Genomic DNA, 18,911 nt, shown 5'->3' with positions numbered 1-18,911 from the left:
ATTTGGAATTAAGCTCAGTTTATAATGAAGTCTCTTTACTCCTAGTTCCTGAATAAAATGTGTTTTTATTACTTTACTGTCTGTCTCTAGTTCCTTTTAACAGTATACATGCTTTAGAAAATGTTCAGAACAGGGAAGACTCCTTTCATTTCAACAAATCTGTACAAGGCACTAGTTAAAATATGCAAATAAATAGAATCTGACACAGTAAAAGAGAATTTGTTTACACTTTGACAGTATTTACCTCCTGTCTTTGCATTAACAAAGGAAGTCCATATAAAAGTATTACTTAATTTGACAGCTTAGGGAACATTTTTGAAATGCAAATCAATATTCCTTATAGATAGCCTTAAGACTAAGAATATTTCAGGTAAACAAACTGAAAGCAGCATGTTTATTAAGTGGATATTGAGAATTTGGAAAATGTTTTTCATGAATTTTAAAATAGTGGTCTTCTCTATCTCTTAGTCCCTTGCTAGTTTACTCTCAAGTAGATCACAGAGGCCATAGGCCTGGCCTCATAATGAACAATTAGATTGGTTAGTCAATCAACTAAATTTGAAAGATATCTCAGGTTCATTTAAAACAAAAATGAAGAGAACCACAACACCTCACTCAAAGCAGAGATATGCACATATTCATTAAAGTGATTAAGAGCCTCAACATCCATTATATGATAGTCAATTATTTAGGCCCAAATCTTGAAGACATCTTTGGACATTTTACCTCTCTTAAGTTCCATGAATTTTTCTTTTTACTACCAAAATATCATTTAAGTATGTCTAGATTCTTTATCATATTACTCTAGTTCAGAATCTTATGTTTCTCTTGAAAATCTCTTGCAATAGACTCAAAACTGATTTATCTGTAACCATTTTCTTCTCTTGCATTAGAACTTTTACAATGATACTAGAATTATCATTTGAAAAAACATCATGCATATGTCATCAACTATTAGGATAAAAATCATAGTTGTTAACACAACATGATAGTGTAAAGTTGTCTTTTATGTTACCCATCATACCTTGTCAGCCTCAATTTACACCACTGTCCACACAGCTACTCTGTCTACACAGACTTACTGAAGTACTTTCTATATATGAGCATACTTTTATCCCATGGTTTAAAATGGCCTTCAACTTCTCCTTCATTTTGATATCATACCAACACAGACTTTCCTTGACTAACATTTGGTCAAGCTCCTCTGACCCCTCCTATAAACTAGGCCTTGACTTTTAGTCTTCCATGTGTTTCTCTGCATTGCCTAGTGTTAGTAAGAATTTTGCTAAGTCAGTTTAGAGGGAATTCCCACACTTCATATCTGATCAAACTCATCATTCCCCACCATCATCCTCCAGGTGATATCTAATTATCTTGGTCTGCCTTCAGCAAGAATACTATTCAGTATGTTTAACCAGAAACCACTCTAGACAACTAACTGCTGAAAAATCATCGACAGGAAGACACTGGAACTCACCAAAAAGGACACCCCACATCCAGAGACAAAGGAGAAGCCACAATGAGATGGTGGGAGGGGAAAAAAATCACAATAAAATCAAATCCCATAACTGCTGGATGGGTGACACAAAAACTGGAGAGCACTTATACCACAGAAGTCCACCCACTGGAGTGAAGGTTCTGAGCCCCACATCAGGCTTCCCAAACTGGGGGTCCAGCAATGGGAGCAGGAATTCCTAGAAAATCAGACTTTGAAGGCTAGCGGGATTTGATTGCAAGACTTTGACAGGACTGGTGGAAACAGAGACTCCACTCTTGGAGGGCACACACAAAGTAGTGTGCACATTGGGACCCAGGGGAAGGAGTAGTGACCCCATAGGACACTGAACCAGACATATCTGTTAGTGTTGGAGGGTCTCCTGCAGAGGTGGGGATGGCTGTTTCTCACCATGAGGACAAGGACACTGGCAGCAGAAGTTCTGGAAAGTACTGCTTGGTGTGAGCCCTCCCAGAGTCTGCCATTAGCCTCACCAAAGAGCCTGGGTAGGCTCCAGTGTTGGGTCATCTCAGGCCAAACAACCAACAGAGAGGGAACCCAGATGTACCCAGCAGCAAACAAGCAGAATACAGTTATACTGAGTTCTGATCAACAGAGCAACAGCCAGCTATACCCACCACCAGTCCCTCCCATCAGGAAACATGCACAATCTTCTTAGATAGTCTCATCCACCAGAGGGCAGCCAGAAGAAGCAAGAAGAACTACAATCTTACAGCCTGTGGAACAAAAACCACATTCACAGAAGATAGACAAGATGAAAAGGCAGAGGCCTATGTACCAAATGAAGGAACAAGAAAAAACCTCAGAAAAACAGCTAAATGAAGTGGAGATAGGCAACCTTCCAGAAAAAGAATTCAGAATAATGATAGTGAAGGTGATCCAGGACCTCAGAAAAAGAATGGAGGCAAAGATTGAGAAGATGCAAGAAATGTTTAACAAAGACCTAGAAGAATTAAAGAACAAACAAACAGAGATGAACAAATACAATAACTGAAATGAAAACTACACTGGAAGGAATCAATAGCAGAATAACTGAGGCAGAAGAACGGATAAGTGACCTGGAAGACAGAATGGTGGAATTCACTGCTGCAGAACAGAATAAAGAAAAAAGAGTGAAAAGAAACGAAGAAGCTTAAGAGACCTCTGGGACAACACTAAATGCAAAAACATTCACATTATAGTGGTCCCAGAAGGAGAAGAGAGACAGAAAGGATCTGAGAAAATATTTGAAGACATTATAGTCAAAAACTTCCCTAACCTGTGAAAGGAAATAGCCACCCAAGTCCAGGAAACACAGAGAGTCCCTTACAGGATAAACCCAAGGAGAAACAGGCTGATACACACAGTAATCAAATTGGCAAAAATGAAAGACACAGAAAAATTATTGAAAGCTACAAGGGAAAAATGACAAATAACATAGAAGGGAACTTTCATAAGGTTAACAGCTGATTTCTCAGGAGAAACTCTACAAGCCAGAAGGGAGTGGTATGACATATTTAAAGTGATGAAAGGGAAGAACCTACAACCAAGATTACTCTACCAGCAAGGATCTCATTCAGATTTGATGGAGAAATCAAAAGCTTTACAGACAAACAAAAGCTCAGAGAATTCAGCACCACCAAACCAGCTCTACAACAAATACTAAAAGAACTTCTCTAAGTGGGAAACACAAGAAAAGAAAAGGACCGATAAAAACAAACCCAAAATAATTAAGAAAATGGTCATAGGAACACAACATATTTATAATGACCTTTAAAGTGAATGGATTAAATGCTCCAACCAAAAGAACCAGGCTGGCTGAATGGATACAAAAACAAGACCCATATATATACTGTCTACAACAGACCCACTTCAGACCTAGGGACACATATAGACTGAAAGTGAGGAGATGGAAAAAGATATTCCATGCAAATGGAAATCAAAAGAAAACTGTAATAGCAATACTCATATCAGATAAAATAGACTTTAAAATAAAGAATGTTACAAGAGACAAGGAAGGATACTACATAATGATCAAGGGATTGATCCAAGAAGAAGATATAAGCATTAGAAATATATCTACATCCAACATAGGAGCACCACAATACATAAGGCAACTGATAACAGCTATAAAAGAGGAAATTGACAGTAACACAATAATAGTGGGGGACTTTAATACCTCACTTACACCAATGGACAGATCTTCCAAAATGAAAATTAATAAGGAAACACAAGCTTTAAGAGACACAACAGACCAGATAGATTTAATTGATATTTATAGGACATTCCATCTAAAAACAGCAGATTAAACTTTCCTCTCAAGTGTGCATGGAACGTTCTGCATGATAGATCACATCTTGGGTCACAAATCAAGCCTCAGTAAATTTAAGAAAATTAAAATCATATCAAGCATCTTTTCTGATCACAATGCTATGAGATTAGAAATCAATTACAGGGAAAAAATGCAAAAAATACAAACCCAAGGAGGCTGAACAATACGTTACTAAATAACCAAGAGATCACTGAAGAAATCGATGAGGAAATTTTTTAAAAACCTTAAAGACAAATGACAATGAAAATACAATGATCCAAAACCTATGGGATGCAGCAAAAGAAGTTCTAAGAGGGAAGTTTATAGCAATACAAGCCTACCTAAAGAAACAAGAAAAATCTCAAATAAACAATCTAACCTTACACCTAAAGGAACTAGAGAAAGAAGAACAAATAAAACCCAAAGTTAGAAGAAGGAAAGGAATCATAAAGATCAGAGCAGAAATAAATGAAATAGAAACAAAGAAAACAATAGCAAAGATCAATAAAACTAAAAGCTGGTTCTTTGAGAAGGTAAACAAAATTCATAAACCACTGGCCAGACTCATCAAGAAAAAGAGGGAGAGGACTGAAATCAATAAAATAAGAAATGAAGGGGCTTCCCTGGTGGCACAGTGGTTGAGAATCTGCCTGGTAATGTAGGGGACACGGGTTCAAGCCCTGGTCTGGAAGGATCCCACCTTCTGCGGAGCAACTAGGCCCATGAACCACAACTACTGAGCTTGAGCGTCTGGAACCTGTGCCCCACAACAAGAGAGGCCACTATAGTGAGAGGCCCATGTACCACGATGAAGAGTGGCCCCCGCTTGCCACAACTAGAGAAAGCCCTCGCACAGAACCAAAGACCCAACACAGCAAAAATAAATAAATTAATTAATAAATCCAACATCTTAAAAAAACATATAAATAGAATAAAATAAAATAAGAAATGAAAAAGAAGTTCCAACAGACACCGCAGAAATACAAAGCATCCTAAGAGACCACAAGCAACTCTATGCCAATAAAATGGACAATGTGGAAGAAATGGACAAATTCTTAGAAAGATATAATCTGCCAAGACTGAACCAGGAAACAATAGAAAATATGAACAGACCAATCACGAGTAATGAAATTGAAACTGTGATTAAAAATATTCCAACAAACAAAAATCCAGGACCAGATGACTTCACAGGTGAATTCTATCAAACATTTAGAGAAGAGTTAACACCCAACCTTCTCAAACTCTTTCAAAAAGTTGCACAGGAAGGAACACCCCGAAACTCATTCTATGAGGCCACCATCACCCTGATACCAAAACCAGACAAAGATACTACAAAAACAAACATTACAGACCAATATCACTGATGAATATATATGCAATAATCCTCAACAAAATACCAACAAACAGAATCCAACAGCACATGAAAAGGATCATACACCATGATCAAGTGGGATTTATTCCAAGGATGCAAAGGATTTTCAATGTACGTAAATCAATCAGTGTGATACACCATAGTAACAAATTGAAGGAGATAAAATATTTGATCGTCTCAATAGATGCAGAAAAAGATTTTGACAAAATTCAACACATATTTATGGTAAAATTTCTCCAGAAAGTGGGCATAGACAGAAACTACCTCAACACAATAAAGGCCGTATACAAGAAACCCACAGCAAACATCATTCTCAATGGTGAAAAGCTGAAATAATTTCCTCTATGATCAGGAACAAGACAAGGATATCCACTCTCATCACTGTTATTCAACATAGTTTTGGAAGTCTGAGCCACAGCAAACAGAGAAGAAAAGAAATAAAAGGAATACAAACTGGAAAACAAGAATTAAAACTGTCACTGTTTGCAACTGATATGATACTTTACATAGAGAATCCTAAAGATGCCACCAGAAAACTACTAGAGCTAATCAATGAATTTGGTAAAGTTGTAGAATACAAATTTAATGCCCAGAAATCTCTTGCATTCCTATACAATAATGATGATATATCTGAAAGAGAAATTATGGAAGCACTCCTATTTACCATAGAAACAAAAAGAATAAAATAATCAGAAATAAACCTACCTAGAGAGACAAAACACCTGTATGCAGAAAACTGTAAGACACTGTTGAGAGAAATTAAAGATGATACAAACAGATGGAGAGATATACCATCTTCTTGGATTGGAAGATTCAAATATTTGAAAATGACTATACTATCCAAAGCAATCTACAGATTTAATGTAATCCCTATCAAATTACTAATGGCATGTTTTACAGAACTAGAAGAAAATATTTTAAAATTTGTATGGAGACACAAAGGACCCCAAATAGCCAAAACAGTGTGAGGGAAAAAAAGGGAGCTGGAAGAATCCAACTCCCTGACTTCAGACTATACTACAAAGCTAGTGATAAACACAATATGGTACTGACACAAAAACAGAAATATAGATCACTGGAACAGGATAGAAAGGCAGGAGATAACCCACCCACCTATGGTCAACTAATCTATGACAAAGGATACAAGGATATACAATGGAGAAAAGAGAGTCTCTTCAATAAGTGGTGCTGGGAAAACTGGACAGCTACATGTAAAAGAATGAAATTAGAACACTCTCTAACACCATACACAAAGATAAACTCATAATGGATGAAAGACCTAAATGTAAGGCCGAACACTATAAAACTCCTAGAGGAAAACGTAGTAAGAACACTCTTTGATATAAATAACAGCAAGATCTTTTTGATCTACCTCCTAGAGTAATGGAAATAAAACCAAAACTAAACAAATGTGACCTAATGAAACATAAAAGCTTTTGCTCAGCAAAGGAAACCATAAACAACATGAAAATACTACTCTAAGAATGGAAGAAAACATTTGCAATTAATCAACAAAGGATTAATCACCAAAATATATCAACAGCTCATGCAGCTCAGTATTAACAAAACAAAAAACCCAATCCAAAAATGGGTGGAAGACCTAAATCGACATTTCTCCAAAGAAGACATACAGATGGCCAGGAAGCACATGAAAAGCTGCTCAGCATCACTAATTACTAGAGAACTGCAAACCAAAACTACAATGAGATACAACCTGACACCAGTAAGAATGGGCATCATCAGAAAATCTAAAAACAACAAATTCTGGAGAAGATGTGGAGAAAGGGAACATTCTTGCACTGTTGCTGGGAATGTAAATTGATACAGCCACTATGGAGAACAGTATGGAGGTTCCTTAAAAAACTAAAAATAGAATTACCATATGAACCAGCAATCCCACTTCTTGGCATATATCCAGAGAAAACTATAATTCAAAAATAGCCATGTACCACAATTTTCATTGCAGCACTATTTGCAATAGCCAGGATGGAAGCAACCTAAAAGCCCATCGACAGACAAATGCATAAAGAAGATGTGGTACATATATACAATGGAATATTATTCACCCCTAAAAAGGAACGAAATTGGGTCACTTATAGAGACGTGGATGAATGTAGAGACTGTCATACAGAGTGAAGTAAGTCAGAAATTGAAAAACAAGCATCGTATATTAACGCATATGTGGAACCAAGAAAAACGGTACAGGCGAACCAGTTTGCAGGGCAGAAATTGTGACGCAAATGTAGAGAACAAATGTATGGACACCACGGGGGGAAAACAGCAGGGGTGGTGGGGGTGGGGGTGGTTGTGGTGTGATGAATTGGGAGATTGGGATTGACATATATACACTAATATGTGTAAAATGGATAACTAATAAGAACCTGCTATATAAAAACTAAGTAAAATTAAATTAAAAAAAAAAAAACAACACTCTACACTTTTAGCAATTTTTCCAGCCACTCACACCCACCTTGCTCCTCGACTGTAAATTCCTAATTGTCCTTGCTGTATTTGAAATTGAGCCCAATTATGTACTGAGTTTTCTCTCTCCTATTGCAATAATCCCTGAATACAATCTATTTTTACTTTTTAAACTACTGTCCAGGTTTGCTTCTCTTTAACAATGTTAATAATGCTCCATATCTCCACTCAAATATCATACCATTGAGTCCAGAGTGCTAACTAGTACACCATGGGGCCTGTTGCAATGCCATACCTTTCAATCAACACATTTAAACTCTTCATCTACCAGGTGCCAATATATGATAGTCATGGAAGCTCCCAAGAAGAATTAGAAAACAATGTGTATAATTATGGGCTAAGTGAATTACTATATATTTAGGAAAGAATTTTGAAGGCTGAGGAAGGTTGGAAGAAACTTATAGAAAAAAATATATATACATATATTAAGAACTGATATATATTTTATACTAGACTTGAGATTCCCAGGACTAGTATCAGCAATAAATGAATCAGTCAAAGATTTACCTATTACACTTATTTATAAGAAACCCAACATATAGTTAGATGATGGAATTTGTGCTTTATTGGAAACCTGCTGCTTACTATATGATTGTAAAAGCCCTTCAATTCTCAAAGCCTCAGACTTACTACTGAGACAGAGTTAAAGAAGAGAGAGCCAGCTGAGCTTTGTTCCAGAACTTAAAAAGATAATTTTAGAAAGACTGATATGCAAAAGTTTCTTTTGTGTTTTACAAAGTGAATGCCTCATTGGACATCTAAGAGTCATTTCCCTTTGCAAAGATAATATGATAGGGCTTCCCTGGTGGTGCAGTTGTTGAGAGTTCGCCTGCCGATGCAGGGGACACGGGTTCGTGCCCCGGTCCGGGAGGATCCCACATGCCGCAGAGCAGCTGGACCCATGAGCCATGGCAGCTGAGCCTGTGCGTCCAGAGCCTGTGCTCCACAAAGGGAGAGGCCACAACAGTGAGAGGCCAGCATACAGAAAAAAAAAAAAAAGATAATATGATAGACAAACAATTTTTGAAAAACTCCCCCTTAAATACCTGTTGAATTCAATGTTGAATGTAAGCAACCTGCTAAATACTTATTAATTTGACTGAGGCTTAAATTTCACTTATCTTATGATGTCTGACTTTATGTTCTCAAACTTTTGGGATTCTATTTTTTTGTCAAAGAGCCATTCTGTAAGAAACTCAGTAACAGCTCCTCCTCTCTTATCCCAGATTTCAGTAGTGTTGACTTATTATAATCACATTGTTTGTTTCAACAATCTAATGAAAATGAAGATCTATGTTTCCTTCCCAAAATATACATTTTTATACACATGTATACAATATTGAGAGATACGTAAGAATCAATAGGTCCCAAGTAAAAAGACTTATCCTAGCAAGTACCCATATAAATCAGGCTTTTGCTTAGAAAGAGAATATCCATGAACAATATGATTTGAGAGCATCTGAAAGCCCCAACCTCAAAACTACCTCTCAGAAATTCCTAATATTCAGTTTATTCATTTCTTCCTATATATATGTTTTTGTGTTTTTTGCTTTTTGTTTTTTGTTTTTTGTCCATGCTGTGTGGCATGACATTGGATCTTAGTTTCCTGACCAGAGATCAAACTTGTGCTCCATGTAATGGAAGCATGAAGTTTTAACCACTGGACCACCAGGGAAGTCCATATATATATATATATATATATATATTTTAATAAAATATTATCTTGAGGAGTTGTAGACAAAGTTCATAACACTTAACTGTAAACCAGTTCAATGGATCAACTTGACAAAACCTACCTGGAAGCATGACCAGTTTATATTCAATACATTAAGGAAAGATACAGACAAGCAAGACAAGATAGTACTAGAAATAAATTTCACAAATATTATTATAGAAGTTACCCTGGCTGTGACTCTGCTGTTCTTTAAAAGATAACAAGAGTCATTTTGGAAAATTTTGAAGAAGAGCAATTTCACATTGGGGCCAGAATAACTTTTCCATACACTTCAGAAAACCTGCTAAGTCAACAGAGTCAGAATTTTGGAGGGTTTACCAGTAGTTGTAGTCTTTCAATAATGGGAGATTCTTTTTGTATGTATGAATTTGAAATAGTTAAAAAATGTGTTACAAAGTGCTGAAGCTCTGGATGATATACAGATGATTTATTGTGTTCAGAGTTTCACACACAGTCAAAATCATTACCAATGTACATGTAGCAATGCTTGTCTCAGAGACTGTATTGCTAAATTCAGCAGGAGGACATGGATATTAGCCAGCAATAAAAATTTTCAGGAAGCAATGAGATGATGGGAAATAAGCAAAAGAATGTGTTATATCTCATAAAGTATCTTAGATCCCTTGATTTAAATAGAATTGTGTGTATGAATCAGGTAAATACTGGTATTAGACCATAGAATCTCTGTATGAAAATGAACCATTAGGGTACCTATCATTTGTTTTTATAAAGGCTATTGATTTTTATATGTTAATTTTAAAATATTCTATCTTGCTAAAGAATTTTATTATTTGAGTTATATTTTCAAGATATTTTAGGAGTTTCTAACATCCATCTACAAATTAAATGCAGATAGTGATCACGTTTTATTTTTTTCTTGACCTTAGTGAGAATAACATTTTTGTTTTACACAGTAAGATTCTGGCTTTAGCATTGTAATATATTCACCTATTTCATTACCTTATGATATAGTCATTCATTTGTACTTTCTTGAAATCTTCAATGAAGAATAAAAGTCATATTATTTAAAAGACTTTTTCAATATAATGGAGGTAATTATCAACTTTTTCTGCTGAGAACCATTAGTATGGTGATTTATTAGTAATTAATTTATAAATTTATTAATAATTATTATGTCTATATAAATATATATCTGAATATTAAACTAAGCTTGCATTTCAGTATTGAAATGCATTTGGTTATGATGCCTTTTTTAAAGTTATTGGAACATGCTAATAAATTATTTATGATTTTCAAATTATTATCCATAAGTAATATTTGTCTACATCTTTCCTTTCTGGGTTATCTTTATCAGAATTAGACGTAAATCCTGTGCTTCCATTATAAAATAATTTAGGAGATTTTTATTTATTTTCTATGCTCTGAAATAATTTATATAGCTTTGGAACTATGTGGTCTTTAAATGTTTGGTAGAATCTCCTCTGAAACCAGCTGGACTTGTAGCCTTATTAATAGAAGTAGTTCCTTGAAAACTTTCCTCTATTTATTTTGTGTATATTTGTCTGTTTAAGTTTTCTAACTCTACAAGGGACAATTTTAGGGAACTGTATTATCCTGAGAACTTATCCACATAGGTTTTCAATACTATTTTCAAAGAGTTACATAAACTTATTTGATAATGTTTTAAATTTCTATTGTATCAGTAATCATTTCCTCCTTATAATTTTTTTATGTTTGATGTCTCCATTTTTTGTTTGTTTAAATTAACTAGTAGTTTGTCTATTTCTGTTGATTTATTTTTGGTCTTACTGTTACTCTTTCCTTATTAATACCCATAAGGACACTTCTAAGTTTTTCTAAATAAAGTATCCTTTAATTTTTACTGAACAACTCAAAGAATTATTACAAGAAACCAAATTAAATTTTTGTAGGTTGCAGCAATCTACATGGTGGAAATCTATATATAATTTATAGATTTAAAAATTAGTTCTCCAGCTAAAAGTATGTCTGAAATGATGGGTATTTTGTTTTTCAGGTCAACTCTATGACCATTATAAAAAAGGTCAAAAAATAAATAGTGACAGGGGACTTGTCACACTCCATGCACATAAATGCTTCTCCTTATGTCAGTTTGTCTTTCACTGGCTTTATAGATACAAAAAAGTGCAGAGTGCATAGAAGTACAGAAGACTTTTAAAGATCAGAAAAGTTGAGTCATCCACTATAATCTTAATAAAAAGTAATTAGGGGTGAAAATAAATAGTATTTGGTGAATAGAGCCTTGGTCTGTTTGATTTCTAAAATTTCTAAAATTATTAGTGGATGACCATTGTTAACAAATAAGATATTTTATTTGCCTATAGAAATGGGTACTTACTTAATATTAAGATTCAGACAGCATCAGATAGTACCTGATGGATTTTATATCAGACAATTTTCCTTTATTAGTGACCATAGCTTTAACATATGTTATGCAAATGTAGTGCTTGCCTGAACTTTATAAAATATTCACTAAGTGTATACAATAAATAATGATCAGTTGCATCTTCAGTGTTCATGCAAAAGCAGTGGTGAGAGATTAAATACAATCATTTTTTAAAAACAAATCCATTTTGCTTGGACTAGTTTTTCATGCATATGTTTTTTATTTAAATTTCTATTTTTATTCAGATATTCCATTAATTTACTATTTCACTTTAAAGTTAAATTTAAAATCAACTACTTTGGGCTTCCCTGGTGGTGCAGTGGTTGAGAGTCTGCCTGCCGATGCAGGGGACACAGGTTCATGCCCCAATCTGGGAAGATCGCACATACTGCAGAGTGGCTAGGCTGGTGAACCATGGCCGCTGAGCCTGCACATCCAGATCCTGTGCTCTATAATGGGAGAGACCACAACAGTGAGAGGCCCACATACAAAAAAAAAAAAAAAAAAAAAAAAAAAAAAAAAAAAAAAATCAACTACTTCTTGTTTTACATAGTTTAGTATTAAAATGTCATATTTACCTATATGAAAAATCTGACAATATTATATATCACCATCATTGGAATGTCAGTGATATTTGCCCAGAGGCAGAGACTGTCAGTTATGAAAAAGGAAAATTGTGTAAAGAAAAGAGTAACTTTCTACTACAAAATATTTTAAAATATTAAAATACTGCATAAAATCACACTATTTCATTAGTACTCCCCCTACAAAAGAATATGATATTTATGGAAAGTACTAAGCTGAAACAATTTGTAGAATGCTATAATTTAATTACACAGAGATAAGAGGTTAGCAAGTCTTTGCTGTTCCTTTGGGACTTGACAGTCTGTCACTGGAGTAGGAAATATATGATGGGAGTCTAGTAACTAAGATTTATTCCCATTTTTCTCTTGGTTTGTTGTAGTACCTTAACAAAATCATTTACACATTCTGTGTCAGTTTTCTTGTCTGCAAAATGAGAGAAGGAAGGAAAGGCAACTTAAAACTGCATCTAGATTAAGCATTCTGCAAAACCTCTTTCTTCATCTCATTGTCCTCGCCATCATTATATTAGTTCTTTATTCACCTAAGATCTGGTTCTTTTCTCTGTTCTTATTCTGTCTTCTATTTAGTCATTCTACTTCATTCATGCTGGCTCTCTGTGAGTTTTCTGAAATTTTCCAACCATGATCATTCCCAAGGAATTGCCTTTCCTGGTGCTGCTGCCTTTGCTGGAATTCTCTTCCCCCAAATAAACACTTGGTTTTTATCTTTAAGATTATCCTGTACATGTGACTTCCTTTGGGAGGTGTTCTCTCACCTCTGAATTTAAATTGAAACCCATTCCTCCCCACTAGAACTCCCTATGCCCCCTTCCTAATACTCATTTATTCATTCATTCATCTATTCAAAAATATTTATTTATTATGTGCCAGACACTGCTTTGTATTATGTGCCAGACTCTATTATAGGTCCTTGGGACAAAAAATGAACCCCTGCTCTTTAGGGGCTTAAAATCTAGAAAAAGGAAGGGGAATTGGAAAGGAAGACAAAAATAGAAACACACACATGTATTAATAACATGTTTGATGATACCAACTGCTATGAAAAAAGTAAAATTATTATAGAATCATTTTTTAATATAAAGATATAGTACATTAGGTTGAACTTCTATGGAAAAAATGTAATGACTATACAATTTCCAAGAAGAATATGAACAAGGACACATTTTACGTTATCAAAGAACTTGTGCATATAGTTTTTAAAAGGACAATAGTGAGTATCATATTATTATGTCTTTTATATCCCAATGGACATATTTATTTAAAAATGTAACATTTTTATTTAAATGATTATTACTTAAAGTAAGCTGGGAATTATATACTTTAAAATGATTTAAATTTAAGATGAGGTTTTTAGATATCAACCTAGAAGTATGCAAGTTGGGTACTTAATCTTTCAAAATTCCTTTAAAGAACATTTTAACAAAAATGTTTTAAGATCCATGCAATAACTTGATCAGGGTTACAGATCTAACAAGGAATCAAATTGGTCAGGTCATAGGACTCCAAATCCAGACACTTTTCATTGTGCTAGTTACTTCTTATTAATCTGTCTCTCTTAACTGAAAACTTTTGGTCTCTCATGAATAGACCATGGATTTTGCTGAATAATAACATGGATAAGTGAGAAACATTTATTGTTTAAATGAATAAATAAATGAAGGTCTAAAATTATTTTGACTGGGGGAGGCGAGAAAATGGTGGAAGAGTAAGATGCGGGGCTCACCTTCCTCCTCAAAGATACATCTGAAATACATCTACACGTGGAACTTCTCCTGTAGAACACCCACCGAACCCTGGCAGAAGACCTCAGACCTCCCAAAAGGCAAGAAACTCCCCACATACCTGGGTAGGGCAAAAGAAAAAAGAATAAACAAAGACAAAGAATAGGGACGGGACCTGCACCAGTGGGAGGGAGCCATGAAGGAGGAAAGATTCCCACACACTAGAAGTCCCTTCGAGGGCAGAGACTGCGGGTGGCAGAGGGGGGAAGCTTTGGAGCCGTGGAGGAGAGCTCAGCAACAGGGTGCAGAGGGCAAAGCGGAGAGGTCCTGCAGAGGATCGGTGCTGACCAGCACTCACCAGCCCGAGAGGCTTGTCTGCTCACCCGCTGGAGCGGGCAGGGCTGGGAGCTGAGCCTCGGGCTTCAGTCAGATTCCAGGGAAATGTCTGGAGTTGGCAGAGTGAAAACAGCCTGAAGGGGTTAGTGCACCACGGCTAGCCGGGAGGGAGTCCGGTTGAAGTCTGGAGCTGCCGAAGAGGCAAAAGACCTTTTCTTCCCTGTTTGCTTCCTGGTGCTAGAGGAGAGGGGATTAAGCGAGCCGCTTAAAGGAGCTCCAGAAACGGGCACGGAGCTGCCAAAGAGACAGGAGGCTTTTTCTTGCCTCTTTGCTTCCTGGGGCACGAGGAGAGAGGATTAAGGGCACCTCGTAAAGGAGCTCCAGAAACGGGTGCGAGCTGCGGTTGTCGGCGCAGACAGCAGAGACAGGTGTGGGATGCTAGGGTTGCTGCTACTGCCACCAAGAGGCATGTGTGCGAGCACGGGTCACTCTCCACACCGCCCCTCCTGGAAGCCCATGCAGCCAGGGCCCCGTAATCCAGGGACAGCTTCCCCGGGAAAACGCGTGGTGAGCCTTGGGCCGGTGCACTGTCACGCCAGCCTCTGCCGTCGCAGGCCCTCCCTCCCCCCGGCCTGTGCCAGAGCGCCCGAATCAGCTGCTCCTTTAACCCCATCCTGTCTGAGAGAAGGGCAGACAATCTCAGACAACCTAAATGACCTAGGCGGTGGCAAGTCCAAAGCTGAACCCCAGGAGCTGTGCGAACAAAGAGGAGAGGGGTAGGTCTCTCCCAGCAGACTCAAATGCAGCGGATTAAAGCTCCACAGTCAACTTGAAGTGCCCTGCATCTGTGGAAAACCTGAATAGAGAGCAAAATATCCCAAGTTGAGGAGGTGGACTTTGGGAGCAAGATATACTATTATTTTCCCCTTTTTTCCTTTTCTGAGTGTGTATGTGTGTGCTGCTGTGTGAGATTTTGTCTGTATAGCTTTGTTTTCACCATTTGTCCTATGGTTAGACCGATCCGTGTTTTTTTTTTTTTTTCTTTAATAGAAATTTATCTTCTTAATAATTATTTTTTATTTTAATAACTATATTTTACCCTATTTTATTTTGTCTTCTCCCTTTCTTTCTTCCTTTCTTCCCTACTTCCCTCCTTCCTTCCTTCCCTCCTTCCTCCCTTCCCTTCTTCCTTCTTTCCTTTCTTCTTTCCTCCCTTCCTTTCTTCCTCCCTCCCTTCCTTTCTTCCTTCCTTCCTTCCCTCCCTCCCTCCTTCCTTTCTTTCCTTTCTATTTTTTTCTCCCTTTTATTTGCAGCCGTGTGGATTAAAGGCTCTTGGCACTCCAGCCAGGTGTCAAGGCTGTGTCTCAGAGGTGGGAGAACCAACCTCAGGACACTAGTCCACAAGAGACCTCCCAGCTACACACAATATCAAATGGCGAAAATCTCCCAGAGATCTCCATCTCAACACCAAGACCCAGCTTCACTCAAGGACCAGCAATGAACTGTGCTGGACACCCTATGCCCAACAAAGAGCAAGACAGGTCTACAGCTCCATCCAGTAGCAGAGAGGCTGCCTAAAATCATAATAAGGCAACGAACATCCCCAAACACACCACCATACGTGGACCTGACCACCAGAAAGACAAGATCCAGCCTCATCCACCAGAACAGAGGCACTAGTCCCCCCAACCAGGAAATCTACTAAACCCACTGAACAAACCTCAGCCACTGGGGACAGCCACCAAAAACAAAGAGAACTACGAACCTGCAGCCTGCAAAAAGGAGAACCCAAACACAGTAAGGTAAGCAAAATGAGAAGAGAGAAAAACACACAGCAGACGAAGGAGCAAGATAAAAACACACCAGACCTAACAAATAAAGAGGTAATAGGCAGTCTACCTGAAAAAGAATTCAGAATAGTGATAGTAAAGATGATTCAAAATCTTGGAAATAGAATAGATAAATTGCAAGAAACAGTTAACAAGGACCTAGAAGAAATAAAGAGGAAGCAAGCAATGTGGAGCAACACAATAAATGAAATAAAAAATACTCTAGATGGGATCAATAGCAGAATAACTGAGGCAGAAGGATGGATAAGTGACCTGGAAGATAAAATAGTGGAAATAACTACTGCAGAGCAGAAGAAAGAAAAAATAATGAAAAGAACTGAGGACAGTCTCAGAGACCTCTGGGACAACATTAAAAACACCAACATTCGAATTATATTGGTCCCAGAAGAAGAAGAGAAAAAGAAAGGGACTGAGAAAATATTGGAAGAGATTAGAGTTGAAAACTTCCCTAATATAGGAAAGGAAATAGTCAATCAAATCCAGGAAGCACAGAGAGTTCCATACAGGATAAACACAAAGATAAACACTCCAAGACACATAATAATCAAACTGTCAAAAATTAAATACAAAGAAAACATATTAAAAGCAGCAAGGGAAAAACAACAAATAACACACAAGGGAATCCCCATAAGATTAACATCTGATCTTTCAGCAGAAACTCTACAAGCCAGAAGGGAGTGGCAGGACATATTTAAAGTGATGAAGGAAAAAAAACCTACAACCAAGATTACTCTACCCAGCAAAGATCTCATTCAGATTGGATGGAGAAATTAAAACCTTTACAGACAAGCAAAAGCTGAGAGAGTTCAGCACCACCAAACCAGCTCTACAACAAATGCTAAAGGAACTTCTCTAGGCAAGAAACACAAGAGAAGGAAAAGACCTACAAGAACAACCCGAAACATTTAAGTAAATGGTAATAGGAACATACATATTGATAATTACCTTAAATGTAAATGGATTAACTGCTCCCACCAAAAGACGCAGACTGGTTGAATGGATACAAAAACAGGACCCATATATATGCTGTCTACAAGAGACCCACATCAGACCTAGGGACACTTACAGACTGAAAGTAAGGGGATGGAAAAAGATATTCCATGCAAATGGAAATCCGAAGAAAGCTGGAGTAGCAATTCTCATATCAGACAAAATAGACTTTAAAATAAAAACTATTGCAAAAGACAAAGAAGGACACTACATAATGATCAAGGGATTGATCCATGAAGAAGATATAACAATTGTAAATATTTATGCACCCAACATAGGAGCACCTCAATACATAAGGCAAATACTAACAGCCAAAAAAGGGGAAATCAAAAGGAACACAATCATAGTAAGGGACTTTAACACCCCACTTTCACCAATGGACAGATCATCCAAAATGAAAATAAATAAGGAAACACAAGCTTTAAATGATACATTACACAGGATGGACTTAATTGATATTTATATGACATTCCATCCAAAAACAACAGAATACACATTTTTCTCAGGTGCTCATGGAACATTCTCCAGGATAGATCATATACTGGGTCACAAATCTAGCCTTGGCAAATGTAAGAAAATTGAAATTGTATCAAGTATCTTTTCCAACCACAATGCTATGAGAATAGATATCAGTTACAGGAAGTAAAAAATACAAACACATGGAGGCTAAACAATACACTACTTAATAACAAACTGACCACTGAAGAAATCAAAGAGGAAATCAAAAAATACCTAGAAACAAATGACAATGGAGACACAATGACTCAAAACCTATGGGATATAGCAAAAGCAGTTCTAAGAGGGAAGTTTATAGCAATACAATCATACCTTAAGAAACAGGAAACATCTTGAATAAACAACCTAACTTTGCACCTAAAGCAATTAGAGAAAGAAGAACAAAAAACACCCAAATTTAGCAGAAGGAAAGAAATCATAAAGATCTGATTAGAAATAAATGAAAAAGAAATGAAGGAAACAATAGCAAAGATCAATAAAAGTAAAAGCTGGTTCTTTGAGAAGATAAACAAAATTGATAAACAATTAGCCAGACTCATCAAGAAAAATAGGGAGAAGACTCAAATCAATAGAACTAGAAATGAAAAAGGAGATGTAACAACTGACACTGCAGAAATAAAAAAGATTATTAGAGATTACTACAAGCAACTGTATGCCAATAAAAGGAAAACCACAAAGAAATGGACAAACTCTTAGAAATGCACAAGCTGCTGAGACGGAACCAGGAAGAAATAGAAAATATGAGCAGACCAATCACAAGCACTGAAATTGAAACTGTAATTAAAAATCTTCCAACAAACAAATGCCCAAGACCAGATAGCTTCACAGGTGAATTCTACCAAACATTTAAAGAAGAGCTAACACCTATCCTTCTCAAACTCTTCCAAAAGATAGCAGAGGGAGGAACACTCCCAAACTCATTCTATGAGGCCACCATCACGCTGATACCAAAACAAGACAAAGAGGTCACAAAGAAAGAAAACTAGAGGCCAATATCACTGATGAACATAGATGCAAAAATCCTCAAGAAAATACTAGCAAAAGGAATCCAACAGCACATTAAAAGGATCATACACCATGATCAAGTGGGGTTTATTCCAGGAATGCAAGGAT

At 36.6% G+C, this 18,911-nt stretch overlaps 1 protein-coding gene across 1 annotated transcript in view; it reads right to left on the bottom strand.

The window, feature by feature from the left end:
- The window catches only part of RIT2 (Ras like without CAAX 2), a 595,054-nt gene that overhangs the window by 448,122 nt on the left and 128,021 nt on the right, over positions 1-18,911 (bottom strand).

Source organism: Kogia breviceps, chromosome 15, assembly GCF_026419965.1.
Source record: "Kogia breviceps isolate mKogBre1 chromosome 15, mKogBre1 haplotype 1, whole genome shotgun sequence".
Classification (NCBI taxonomy): Eukaryota; Metazoa; Chordata; class Mammalia; order Artiodactyla; family Physeteridae; genus Kogia; species Kogia breviceps.
Note: the sequence above shows the minus strand (reverse complement) of the source record. Positions and strands in the feature narration are given on the sequence as shown.